Source organism: Mchenga conophoros, linkage group LG3, assembly GCF_057382185.1.
Source record: "Mchenga conophoros isolate Kocher_MC1m ecotype Shallow Benthic linkage group LG3, M_conophoros_male_GT1.1, whole genome shotgun sequence".
Taxonomy (NCBI): Eukaryota; Metazoa; Chordata; class Actinopteri; order Cichliformes; family Cichlidae; genus Mchenga; species Mchenga conophoros.
The window spans coordinates 73,853,430-73,865,941 of record NC_140528.1 but is presented as its reverse complement, the minus strand read 5'-3'; the positions used below and the strand labels follow the sequence as shown (position 1 = coordinate 73,865,941).

General features: G+C 46.5%; 1 protein-coding gene across 9 annotated transcripts in view; it reads right to left on the bottom strand.

Annotated features, from left to right (window-relative positions):
• LOC146580427 (nuclear factor 1 B-type-like) overlaps window positions 1–12,512 on the bottom strand; it is a 68,416-nt gene that overhangs the window by 27,144 nt on the left and 28,760 nt on the right. The gene's annotated exons all lie outside the window — the stretch shown is intronic.

Below are 12,512 nucleotides of genomic sequence, written 5' to 3'. Positions count from 1 at the left end.
ACCATCTACACATTTAACATGAGACCCAAGAAGCCAGAGACGGTGAACTCAGATACCCTCGCCTTGGAACAACACCCCTTTTCCTGCCGCAGCTCTCATGAGCTGCGTTACAGAGGCAACGGAGAGAAGGAAAAGAGAGGCTGGTGGAAGAGAAGGGGAAAAAAAAAATACGTTGAAAGATTTATTCTTTTCTTGTTCTCTCCCTATGTGGTTCTCCCGCTCTCTCTCTCTTTCTCTCTCTCTCGTTCCCCCACTCCTAAATTTGACTATTAAACAGGACTGCAAAAACAGAATGTTCTTGGCCGAAGCTCAACAATGACAAAGCAGGGAGGGAACAGGACCATACATTAAGCAAAGGGGGAAAAAAATCCCCCTTTTAATGTTTAACTTTTAAAAAATGTATGCGTAACATACAAGTTAAAGGCCAACGGTACAGATCTGCTACACTCCCAAAACATGTGAAAACTTGAGCGCGACTTGTGCTTTCATCATCGAACTGTTCAGCTGTTTGAGCTTTCTCCTAAAAAGCTAATTTCGGTTGCTCCCTTATTCACAAAGGGTCGCCACAGCGGGCAGCTCCACATTATTTTATTTTTTCTTTCTTCAAAAAAGGGATATTGTCTCCTCTCAGGATCGAACTATGGATCTTTTTGTTTGTTGGGCTGATCAGCAGTAAAAAAAGACTTCATTTAAAGTTGAAATAAAACAGAAAAAAACTAAACTTGACAAGCTGGGAAGCCGGAAAACAAATGATACCGCTCCTTACTAAATTATTTAAATGAGTAGTCAGCTATTTAAATTATTAGAGTAGATTTGGTCAATACTAAAATCTGCATGACATCGCAACTTGCACATTGAACGTGTTCAAATCAATTTCAGACATCAGCCAAATAGCTTTCTTTGCCTTCCACCAACACACAGAGAGTTCCTCCTACAAACACACACTCGCACAAACTTTTACATGAAGTTAGCACATGTCCATAAAGTTATCGCACGACACTCAGTGGCCTTGTCTCCCCGATCCAACCACCCCTCCCCACTCCATCCCAATTGCCACTTTCCGAGTCATCCATCAGTCTAGTTACGACTGCCAACTCTACGCTGGCTCCCCGAGAAGTGCTGAGAGGGAGAGAAACAGGCAGGGGGCGAGAAAAGAGCACAAGAGAGTAGGGAGGAGGTAAATGCTGAAAAGGCAGCGCGGGGAGGGGAAAAGGGAGCGGGGAGGTGGGAGAGCTGCTACAGTTCGGTTAGATCGGATCAGAGTTGTGCGGTTTTTTGTTTGTTTTCCTTTTTCCTTTATTTTTTTTCTACTTCTTCGAAGGCTGAACAGGCAACCATGACAAAAAGAGCAGATGGTCGTGGCAATTAGAGATCCCAGGCAGCATCTTCCAGCATGAGGCCCCACTGTAGCACCAGGAGAGACCACCTGGATGACTCAAGGTGGGATACAAGCATATGGCACATCTGCCAGGTCTGCACCAGAGCTGGAAACACCTCCCCTATTGCATTACATTTTATCTTTGACCCAAGAAGGGCAGCTTCACGCTCCCTCTATTTTTTCAGTTTGATTAAAATATTTAATAAGACGCTTGCACATTTGGGAGTCTGCGGATGTGCTCGTTTTATCTCTCGTTCTCGTTCTGGGCTTTTCATGCCCCGTGGTGTTTTCTGCATGCATTTTTTATTTGTTTAGTGCGACCTCACTAAATCAACTTTCTATCAAATCTATTTAGATGACTAAATAGGTAGGATTGAACAGTCTTAGCTTGTGATTCAACAGGCTTCCGAACAAAGCGCTCGTTTGAAATTGTGCAAACAAGATAACCGTGCTGAACTCCAAAATATCAAATGAAATTTCATATAAAAGAGGCTATTCTGAAAAAAGGGAAAAAAAAAGATTGCACAAAGTAAACATGTGGTGAAGCACGAGCCTGAGGCCTGGTATCTGTATCTACAAGGTGTCCTTTGCAGAAGCCCAGCCAATCCGATAGTCTTCAAATAAACAGTAGTGTAACCTGTAAATAAACAGTTGCGGTCGAGGAGGCTCGGCTTTGCCCTGGGAGTTTGGCAGGGCTCGATCGCGAGGCCAGACACCGCACACTCTCTCTCGCACACATAAACACACGCGCGCGCGCACATATACACACGCGGCCCTTTTCCAAAAACAACATTTCTTGGCACCCTCCGTCCCTGCCACTTGTTTAAATAAACAAACCGGTTCATGAAGGAAGCGGAAAAAAACACAGTACCACGTATGAATCAGATTATCTGTTGTTACTCAGCAAAAAAAAAAAAGAAAGAGGGGGAAGAAAAAAGCAGGAGAAAAGGCTTGTGGGTATTTTGGATGTGTCCACGAGTTCTTACACCTTCTCGTCCGGTGGGATACTTATCATACCACTGTAACGATTAGGGCAATTAGGGGTAATGGCAACAGAAATCTGGCTCGGCAAGAAAGTTTCGCAGTGCTTGTGAGGTTTCTCCACGCCCAAGTGTGTTGCTCGCCTGGATTTCAGAATCACTAAAACACACACATACACTCTCCCTAACCCACCCTCTTCATTTTTGGCATGATACCCATTCTGTTCCCACTAAATTGCAGAACACACATGCACATACGCACACAGTGTGGGTTAAATTAGCCACATAGTTTGGGAAAGTTGCTTTTTCCCCCCCTTTTCTTTCTTTCTTTCTTTCTCTCTTTCTTTCTTTTTTTTTTGGATTACTGCGGTGCACGTTTCTAGTCCGCAAACACTTGCAGACGCGTACAGATATCCTCCACAAAAAAACAGTGCGCACGCGCAACACGCACGCCCTGCAGATGCATACCGCTGTCGACATTTCACGAGGAGAAGCCTGTCTGGCAGCCATTTTATGCCGAGCGGGGTTCTGTGCACATGTATAGCACTCTGGCTGCCAGAGGCATGGGTCCCGAGCCAAGACGCATTTCAGCAGCCTGGGGAGGCGAGGGGAGGGGAGTGTGCGGAGGAGAGGTGCAGAGGGGTGGACTCCCAGAGAAGTAGGGAAACAGAAAGAGGGAGAGGGGCAGAAAATATCGACCTAATTACGGAGCGCCTCCGATGCGTAATGTTTCGACAATACAGCTGCTCCTGAGTAAATATTTGATGTGGCCGAGCAGACTTTCTGCTCAGTGTCCTCCTGCTTTTCTTTCCTCTTCCGGTGCGGGAGCCTCCACTTTGTCCTTCCTTGGAAATGCACAGTCCAAATGCGTATCAAGTGCTTGTGTGTCCGTGTATGTGCAGCACAGGGGTCACACAAGTCGTGACGGCGTGCATAAATGACTGTACATGTGCTGGTATGTAATATGTGTGTGTGTGTCCCGTGTCCTCCTCTGCTCCTGGTTTCTATCATTCACAGCTTTTGTCGATGACCTCACACTACTCGGGCTGGCTTCCAGCAGAACCTGCTCCCTTCTCCAAATCTTTTTCTTCTCCTCGCTATCTGTCTATCGCTGTCCCTGTGCCTGCAACAGTATCCCTCCTCTATTGTATCTTTTCATACCCGCCTCTGTGTGCATATCTACTGTTCAGCGTGTATCTGCAACGATAATGTCTTATCCAGTACGAGGTGCGTGCTCTCTTTTTTTTTTTCCTTCTCGCGTCGCCTTCTTTTAACATTTTCTCTCTTTTTCTTTTAATGTTTCCATCTGTGCCGGTGCCCCCCACACTCCCGTTGCCGCCTTTTCTAATGCCCCCCATCACCCCCCACTCCAACCCACCCAACCCTTCTCTCTCATTCTCTCTCTTTGTCTCTCTATCTTTCCCTTCTCTCCCTCCCTCACGCTTTGTTGTCTAAACAAAGTGGCCTTTATCAGGATGAGCCGCAACCCAAACAAGCCAAACAAAAGATATGGGCGAGAAAATCTGCCCGCAGAAGAGGGAGGATCTTATCGTGCCAGCCTTTGTGTGCCAGCCTGCCAACTGGCGATGCCTCCCACCGACGACCCCTCCCTTTACACACACACACACACACCAAATTCTGGCATCTCACCCCCCCCCCCTTCCTCATTAGGACTCACGCATGGCATTCTGCATAGGGCTGGCACCTGACCTGGCCGAAAGGAGAGTGATATTGATGCCGAGGGTGAAGGGAAGACAAACGCTGTGCCAAATTGAACGCCATCTTGGGGCGGCGTTGTCTCATAAGGAGGGTGAGCTTTGACGAAGAGGGGGGAAAGCTTCCTTTACATATATTTGGTAGGACTGAACTTCAACACTTTGCACGTAGCAGGATGTGGTAAAGTCTAAAGAAAATGGCTCTTACGGCCTCTTCTATACCACATGGTTGGTTTTATTATCAGTGATACCTCTGCACAGACTGATATAGATACCATTGTATTCCTCTGACTGACTGTGTTGCAGCAGTGGCGGCCATACACTGTGTGACACTGTAATGATTATCTCATAATTGGAACAAGCCAAGTATTTCTTATTGGCTTAAAGGAGCACCTGGTAATCCGGATAGCTACCCTATCAAATGACTGCCACTGACGGGGAATGCAGGTACAGTAGGATGAGTTACACGCAGACACGCACACACACAGACACACACACACAGATATACTCAGTCAAACGAGTGAAAAAAAAAGCTCAGAGAAAGTGAGAGGGGCAAAGTTGAAACGTCTGTGAGAACAATGACATGTTGCCTTCTTTTCTCTAAGACAGACACCCCAGACTTGTTCAATAGACCAGGAGACACACACACACACACGCACACAGTAGGTCTGTCAGGGTTTTGAGACTTATGGAATCAAGTGGGATCCCAGCCCAGACAAGAACAATGAGAAGCCATACAGTGTGTGTGTGCGCACGGCTGATTTTGTGTGTGACCCAGCTCATTTGTATCTCTCTGTGCCCGTCTCTCAATGGAGTGCACGCTCACGGCCGCTGCCGCCTCAGTGTGTATGCCCATGCGTGCGCGGATCATCAGTTTGTGTGTTTGTTTCTAATCGTTGCATACTAATGCCGGTGAAGAGCAGGCCCTCTTTCTCTTGGCCGAGTCTCTGTGCCTTCTCCTCGGTAAACTCTCACGGCAGTGAAAAGAGGAGAGCATTTTAACTGAGCCGGGAGGACAACAGGCTCCTCATTGAGGTCACCAAACAGTGTGGACGGGGAGGGAGTGTATTCAGTGGCGAGTGGGCCTTGAACAAGGGACTGAATGGCCTGACGGATCATTAGCCACACCGGCCCAGGAGAGGAGAAGGAAGAACCTGGCAAGCTCAAAAGGATACGCAGCTATACAACTAAGGATGCAGATGAGGGTTAATCCATCTAAAATTCAACTTCCCCACCTTTTGAGCTGCGAAATAAAGTTTACCCACCTCTGTGCGGACGCACAAATCGCATGCATTTACAGTCATCCGCACGCTATGACATACACGTGTGTACAAATAGGGGTACGCATGCCACATCCTGCGGGAAGCCGATGTGTGCTGTGCGAACGATGCAATCGGCAAACTGGGCTGCAGACGAACTACGCTACACAGCGACGCGGCACAGTGGCTCATCTGTCCAATGAAAAATGAGCAGGCTGGTCTCCAGTCAGCACACTGTGCCCCACTTAATGTTTCCAGCTCCTTTCGCTCTCTTCCAGTTCACCCTTTCCTCACAAATTGGACTTTCCTTTCACTTTTTACACGACATTCCTTTTTCTTTTCTTTTCCTTTCACGAAAATCTGCTTTTTCTCTGTTCCTGACGCTTTAAAAAAGATCGTTTGCAGCCAAAACTTTTCACCTCCGACAACCCTGACACTGTCTTAGAAGTATGCGCAAATGTATTTATGAAAGCTGTTTGTGCTGAAACCACTTAAATCAATCAACCTTTTTTTTTTAATCATTTCTCAAGCAACAATTTTTTCTTTTTTTTGGTATCAGCTTCTAAAATGTGAAGATATGCAACTTTTCTCGCCCCTCAAATCTTTGTAAATTGAACATTTTGAACGGGTGACTGTTGATAAGTCAAAACAAACAATGTGAAGGCTTAAGTTTGAGCTCCCGCAGATTCTAATCAGTGTTTCGGACTAATATCTGATTATGTAAACTAAATAATCTGCTAGTCAGAAAATAATTAACAGATTCACTGATAATGAAAGCAATCATCAGATCTTGGACCAAAAATTGTTTAAACGTGGATTAACTGATTTTCCAAAAGTGTGGTCTCGTCATCATCCACAACTTAAACGACCATCAGGTCCAGACTGTGAGAAAAAGAGAGCGCTGCATCTGTGCGTGAGACAAAGGGCCAATCAATGGCCAACGCTGCATCTTTTTTGCTATGCACCAAACAAACAATTAGCTTTGTTGCGGTGTAATTGACTGGCAGGACCGGGTGGCATTTACATTTGCCCGCTGTTGCCACCCTGCCATTCGGCGAGCTGGGGGTAAAAAAAAAAGAAAGAAGAAGAATGGGCCCATACAAGGGTGCAAGGTTGGCCACATCTCTCTGGTTCGAAGACACTGCTATTTTTCCACGGTGGCAAACTTCCAAGCAGGAGCTTTTTTTTTCTCCCCTTAAATGCACGTCTGTGGAGGAAGGAGGGGAAGGAGGGTGGAGTGAGGACGAGACTATAGATTTAATTATGCATGCGTGTTTTCTCATTCATTGTAGTGGTGGGAAGGGGAGAGGAAGAGGGTAAGAGGGGTGTGTGGTGGGACGTTTGGGGGGGGGGGGGGGGGGCAGACCAATGACATTCCGTCGTTGTAGTCCTCCTCCTATACACATACACACACAAGGAGCAGTCTGGGAGCGAGCCGCTATAGGCTAATGAGGTGACACTCACCGTCTGGAGACTAGCCAAAACAGTCCATTAACTCCTAGCCAGTAGTTAAGAGGAGAAGAAGGAGAAAGTGGTTGCAGGGAGGGTGCAGAGGAGAAAAAGGGGAGGCGGATGAGGGAGAGGAGGAGGAGTAAGGGGGGGCAAATGGGTGAGGTAGGCGGCTAGCTGATGGTTGGTGGGTGGAGCTTGTGAGGGGGTGAGGAAAAAAAAAAGAGAGGAGAAAGTCTGAAGTCTTTCAGGATGTGAGGGTGGGGGGTATTTCTGCAGTTTTGTAGTTGTGAATGAATCAGCGGGGTGGCTAGTAGAAGGGGGGGCTGTGCACGAGCGTTCACTGTTGGTGAATATGCTCTGTGGAGGCAGCTCTTGAGGAAAAGCAAGACTCTGTGTGTGTGTGATGGAGTAGAGGTGGCGGTGGGGCGGGCGTTGGATGCCACGAAAGAGAGAGAGGACAAGGGAGATAGATCCAAAACCCCCCAGCCAGGCAGACAGACCTTTGACAGAGGAGCTCTGTGATTCGTCTCTTTCATCTTTAGAACCCCCCTATCCAGTCGGATAATTATGAGACAAATGCACCGGACCCCTGCTGCTTGAGTGGCAATGGGCATTGGAGGCCAGAAACACATAGAGGGTTCAAACCTGCACGTCTCGACTGGTCCGGAGGGAGGAGGGACAGAGGGAATGAGAGATGGCGGGGGTGTTTAGGGGTCTGGGAATTTCCCCACTCTCCCAAGAGAGACAAGTTGGCCAACAGATCATAGTTCAGGGACAGCTTGGTTGTGCTACTAACGAGGTTTAACTCCGCTTTACTTCCATTCAACTTCGACAGACACACACACACACACACACACACACACACACACACACACACACACACACACACACAGAGTTAAGAAGTATCACACTTTTATGGTTTATTTTCAAAAACGTATAAAAGAAAACTTTGGGAAAACGCTGCCAGATTTCTAACTTGTAGCTGGCTCAGTTAGACTGATCCATGCACAACATGTTGTTTTATTAATGTAATTGATGTTGCTCTGGTCTGCACTGATAAGGCAGTACAGTTAGGAAAAGCAATGCTACCTACATCTTTATCTTGCACCAACCACCAAACCCTGAAGGCCTTATCCCTGAAGCAAACACACATGCAAAATACTGCTTTATTTGACTGGTAATTCAAATGAAAATCAATGTGCCAATCTGTACGAGCACTTTGAATTCAAAAGTGATTCATGTGAAAGAATTTTTCCTTTGGGTAACAAATTTTCACTCAGGCCTGGGCAACTCTCTGTGCCCGTTTCTGCCTCTGCCAGTGACGTGTCGGTGATTGTCAGCGCTTACGACGACATCAGGCCTCAGCCAAGAGGACTTCCCACTGGCGAGGGCCGCGTCAGGGTGACTGGGTGCTCCCTAACAGGGCAAAATGGCTCTCCTCCAGCTGGCCACCCATTGCCACTGTTTGCACTCCCTGAGGTCTGCCAAGCAAGCGGCAGTAAAACACACACAAACACACATGCCCACACACACCTTAAAGTGGGGACGTGGAAGGAATTATCCGATCATAGAATGCCACCACATCTAAGACCAGATCTTGGCCCAAAACAGACAAGGAAAACAAAGCGTGCACTCATTCAGACGATTTTGCTGGCACTGCTCCCTTGGAACGGGACACAGGGTGGAGAAGGAGGTGGGGGGGACAACCACAGAGTTTAATGTGTCATTACAAGCATAAAAACAGACTACTGACATTGCCAACAGATGTCGAGCCAGTTTATATTTGCCATTACAACTCCAGTAGGGAATGAAGCGGCAGGTGCAAATGGGGCTTTCTTCTTTACAATCCCAGCTACTGTGCTGCTGCATCATCATGTCTCCTGATCTATTACTCAGACATGGATCATGGGTAGAGGGCTCGGTGCCTTTGGCACCAATCAAACTCTGAATCATGGTTTGCATTTGTCCTCTTCATCCAACTTTTAGATACTTAGATTTCACTTAAACACCACATGGGCTAAGCTCTCTATGAGAACCCGAGGCTTAATAATGCTTACACCTTTCTTGAATGTCTCACTCTAAATAGTGCAACAATGACAGAAAGATGTCTCTCATTCTCTCAACACTCCAAAGAATGCTCAGTTGCAGCAGGGGAACTGAGGAGTTTGTTGGTGGTTTAAAAACCGGCTGCATGCTGCATGGTCAGTAAAACCCCTCCTTTCCTTTTAATGAGGCTGGAGGACGGTGCTTTCAGAGCCCCCACCCCTCAGCCCCATCAGAGCTGGTCCGAATCAAAGCAGCCGTGGGGATCAAGGCTCGGGGGCAAGAGGGTGAGTTGGGGGAATGGGGTTTCGGTGTCTCCACTGGCACAAGACCATTGAATGAAGCTATTAGGGGGAGTGAGGGAAATTATAGGAGTGATTTCACAAAACCACTACTCTTGCAAAGAAAAGCGATTCTTGTGGAAACGCTGCACCGCTTAAATTCTTACTCGGTGAGCCACGGTCAGATGCAGAGCAGTGGTTTAAATTAAACAGCGTCATAAAACAGATTCTCACGTAACTCAAAAGGGAGTGACAGCTCCTTGCCCGCCACAAGGTCAAAGCTTTGGCAGTGATCCAGAGTTAGTGGAGCTCCTCACCTCCTCGTGGACCCTCCGACTGTCTGGAGATATCCGACTAACAGCAGTCAAGGTGCAAAACATCTTTTGTGGTTGCAGGTCCCCGATGCAGGGTTTAAACACAAACATTCAGCGGCTCGGTGCTTTCAACAGCCTATCCGCTACCACAACAAAGCGCCACATAATCGTGATTAAACATCTGGGTCTTACAGGAGATCAAAATGCAAATCTGATCTTTCGGGTTTAACCGTTTACTCCCTTTGCTGCACCACAAGTTATAAATCGCTCTTAAGTGCACGCTAAGCAAGATATTCACAGCCAGACAGACTCAAATGAGTAAGCAAGATAGAACTCTCTTACACATTTAGTCGAGTAAAAAAAACAAAACAGCAAATCTGTTCTCTGTGACTGAGGCCTGCTGAGGCAGCCCCCTCTGCCACTGCAGCAATAACAACATGTGGTTTGGCTGTGCAGCGCCAGCTTACAGTGGGAAGAGGAGAGGCGCTAAATTAATCTCAGATTCTGTTTTTGAAAGTCATAAACAATGCTACAGCGAGGCATGACATCCACAGAGGTGGCCACAGTGTTTGGTCACATGATTAGAGAATGTTACATCAGCAGCGTTGTAGGGTTTCGGGAATAGATTATCATCACAGTGAGCACTCAAACATTACAAATCATATTTACATAGTAAACTGTGGTTATGCTGAGCGTACTGTCTGAAACAATTGTGTGTAGCCGGCACGCAAGCCTGCCGTGTCCCCAGGCATTGTGAGGCTTCTCCCAGTCTTGCTATGTAGAAGAGAAATGTAAAGGGCCTTTGTTTTTAAAATGGGCTGCTGCCAAATTGTTAGGATCATACACAGAACAATGTCATCGGGCCTCACCTGGCAGGTTTGTTTGCAGGTATCGTATATATTGTGGTTTTGTGATTATATTCTTGCTGTGATAGAGTTAAGAAGGAAAGGCTTTCAGTTAAGTCTGGCCTTCCTCTTTGCTTCAGCCTTTCCCACGAGGCTCCCGAACCATAATCTCTTGAAATATTTGCACAGATGACGGCAGCACTCGGCTGTTTTGACATGGAGCGGCATGAGCAAGATCTAGCAGTCACATTTTCCATCACTTTTCAGTTCAGGAACAGGAATTCCCCTTTTGCCGCTTTTCTTTGTAACCCACCCGCCTCCCACCACCCTGTACAAGCCTCCCAGCACTCCTTCCTCCACTTCCTCAGCCTGCTAGCATTTGTCCCCTCAGGGCCACTCCACAGGGGCCTTTACACTCGCCTTGCAGCCAGCTCCTGCAACCCTTGCTTTCCACTTGTGCAAGCATGTTTTGTTTTTTTCCCACTTTATCTGAGATGCCAAAAGTTCACTAACTGAGATCAGGGGTGGGTGAGAGGGCAATCAGGGTTGGGGTAAATTATAGCTCAGCTTAGGAAGGCAAGCGTGGCTGTTTTCTTTATGTTTTTTTAAGAGCAGCAAGTTTTGGAAACGTGATCGTCTTTGCATTTGACTTAACTCTATCATTCCATCACAACTGCACACAACTGCACTCACACACAAAACAGGCTAAAGTGTGCACACACTCACAAGCATTTCCCATTTTACCTCATAATTGCTGATGAAGTGGTTTTTATATTCACAGAAAGTTTTCCTCAAGGTGTTTTCACTTTCTGGGGTCCTACAAACTCCTCGGTGTCCTCATTTTGCCTTTCATCCGTCCTTTTTTTTTAACAATTAGTCAGACCGAATGCATATGGTGAATCATCAACTTGCAAATTCATCATTTTATTCTAATTAAAAAGGTAAAAATTACAAACAGAAACTAATGCCATATTATGCCTACAGTTATTTAAGAATTTTAGTTATTCCAAACTGTAATTGCACCTAATTTGCTGTGGAATCTCTTTAAAGGTCATAAAAAAAATTTCTCCTGACACTAGCCACAGTTGCATCATGGGAACTGGAAGGAATATCAAAGGGCCACCATTGGAGCAGACTCTGTAATCCTCCTCCTGGCAAGCATCTACATATATACACTCGACCTTGCCAACGTTTTTTTTTCCTCCTGAGGGCCTGCTTGAATGTGCATGTGCATGTAGAAAACACTATCTCTTTGCCGACACTGACGGCACAACAGACTTGTTGCAGTCGCAGCTCGAGCAAGGTTGGCAGCCCTGCAGAAACACTTCCCATTTGTGGTGTGGGGCTTGGTCCAAGCCACTTGAACTTGGCAAGGCTTACCTGGAACAGCCTACCCGTAGGACTGCCACAGACTCTCCCCCTTCAGCCAACACAGCCAGCCTCACTGTAAACTATAACAGCTGATTCCAACCACACCTCCAGAAAACTGGCTGCAACTGATTTGCAGGTGTTTATCAAGGAAGAAGGAAGCATAGCTTTTTTTTTTTTCTGTTTTGCTTTTGTTATCAAATCAAACTGAGCAGGTCCCAAGTAACTCCCTGCTGAGCAGGTTAAGCTGCTGCTTTCCAGCAGGTACTTTGTTATTGAATAATACATCACTGTTAGCAGTTCCTCTTGTTTGTCACCATTAATTGTTGTATAATATATATTAAATGTTAAAAAACTTGTTTTGACTGGTTGAAAAAAGTTGACTGAATGTTTCAGGGCAGTATAGAAGCTACAGAACTTTTCACAAGGGACACAATTGTGAGTGCAAGGTGACTTTTTTTTATCATTTCAGGGAGAATTACACAGATCATATGACACCATATGGAATTCTTTTTACACATAATATATTTCCTTTGCAGCCGCCGTGAAAGGCAAGGCCTACAGGGAGTCCTCTTTAGGAGGAGGAGAGGAAAAAAAAGCTGTATGTATGGTGAGGAGGGAGGGGCGGGTGGGGGTGGGGGCGGTCGAGGGGTTTAGTGGGGCGGTCCAAGCACGCTCAGCGAAAATATGCCTCATGCACTCGTTGAACTTGGGGCCTGCGCAGGCTTCTCTCAAGGTTACAGGAGAGGCCTGTACTGAGCGGAGCAGGAGAAAGAAATCATGCAGTAGCAGTCCACATGCAACAAGCTTTTCACTGGACTCTGCCCTCTTGTTGCTATTGCTGCTTTCATTTTGGAGAAATGCCGTATTTTAAGTT